The 1525-nt window shown below is 45.0% G+C and overlaps 1 non-coding gene across 1 annotated transcript; it reads right to left on the bottom strand.

Annotated features, from left to right (window-relative positions):
• Positions 1 to 714: 714 nt before the first annotated feature.
• On the bottom strand, positions 715 to 789 carry Trnat-cgu. Its single transcript has one exon. It is a non-coding gene; the product is annotated as a tRNA-Thr (tRNA).
• Positions 790 to 1525: the final 736 nt, after the last annotated feature.

Genomic DNA, 1525 nt, shown 5'->3' with positions numbered 1-1525 from the left:
TTAAGGAAATGTAGGTCATTGTGAAGGAAATGGCTTATAAGGCCCTTGTTCAACTGATTCTTGAGTATTGTTCATCTATCTTAGGTCGCTACCACATATGGCTGACAGAGAAGATCTAACGCAGAGTGGCAAGTTTCGTCATGGTATCGTTTAGTCGGCACGAGAGCGTTACGGAGAAGCTCAACAAACTCCGTTGGCAGACGCTACAAGAGAGGCGTTGTGCATGACGGAGAGATTTGAGAGAGCATTTTCCAGGAAGAGTCGGATAACATATTATTTCCCCCCACATTCGTCTCGCGTAATGATCATGACGAGAAAATTTGAGAAATTAGAGTCAATACAGAGACTTGTGACAATTATCCTTCCCACTCACTATTCGCGAATGGAACAGCGATGGATGGCTTAGTTAGTGGTATGAAAAGTACCCTCCGCCACACACCATTAGGTGGCTTGCACAGTATGATGTAGATGCAGATGCATCCTTCATTGGTCCAAACATAGTCTTCTATTAAGTGGCAACGAGTTCAGCGGGCGCATATATTTAACTGCCCCAACAGATGGATGCGGTGCAGCACTACCAACATAGAGGTCAGTTGAGCAGCGAGTTGTTTGATTGTCATCCATCGACCACCTCGAATGAGTATTGGAATTATATTAATACCTTCAGCTGCTGACGGGCGTTGATATATATCAACGGGGACAGGTGAAAATGTGTGTCCCGACCGGGACTCGAACCGGGGATCTCCTGCTTACGGGGCAGGCGCTCTATCCATCTGAGCCACCGAGGGCACAGAGGATAGTGCGACTGCAGGGTCTGTCTCGCGCACGCCTACCGCGAGACCCACATTCTTACCTTGTATATCCACACACTACATTCGTAGGGTCCCACCCCAACACCCTCATTACTCGTGGAAGAGATTTTGACCAAGTCCCGTTAGAGTTCCGGAAATATGTGTGCATCCGCACAGAAGAAGGAGGTCATGACCGGTATTGCCAGAACTATATATTTATATGGATAAGGTGTCTGTTCTTTCGGACATGTACGATGAGGTATTTAGCGATGTGGATATCTGTCTGCCTAAGCAAAACACACCTGAGGAGGTGACTATGCAGGCAAGCAGCGAAGTAACGGTCATAACTGATTTCCAGATTGAACTAGTAGAAAGGAAAAACGATATGGAGGACAGAGACATTGGCGAAGCAGCGCAGCAGGAATCGCAAATATGGATTACGAGGCACTGAAAATCAAAATTGTGATAAAATGTTGGATACGGAAATGGCTTTTCACACTGGAATTGTAAAATGTGAAAATAATATTGCGAGAAAAAATAGTGGTATAATAGAGCGGCAGGAACAGCAAATAGGATTTGCATACGTTACAGGGGATCAAAAGGTGATAATAAGAGGGGAAAAATTAGTGAATCTCACGTTAAAAACATAAAATGCAAAACTATTGTCGAGAACCAGGTCATTAACAAAGCAACGCACCGAGAACGGGAACTAAGTGATTTACTGGGGATCGGGT

This window comes from Schistocerca americana, chromosome 3, assembly GCF_021461395.2.
Source record: "Schistocerca americana isolate TAMUIC-IGC-003095 chromosome 3, iqSchAmer2.1, whole genome shotgun sequence".
NCBI lineage: Eukaryota > Metazoa > Arthropoda > Insecta > Orthoptera > Acrididae > Schistocerca > Schistocerca americana.
This window is presented reverse-complemented; position numbering and strand designations above follow the sequence as displayed.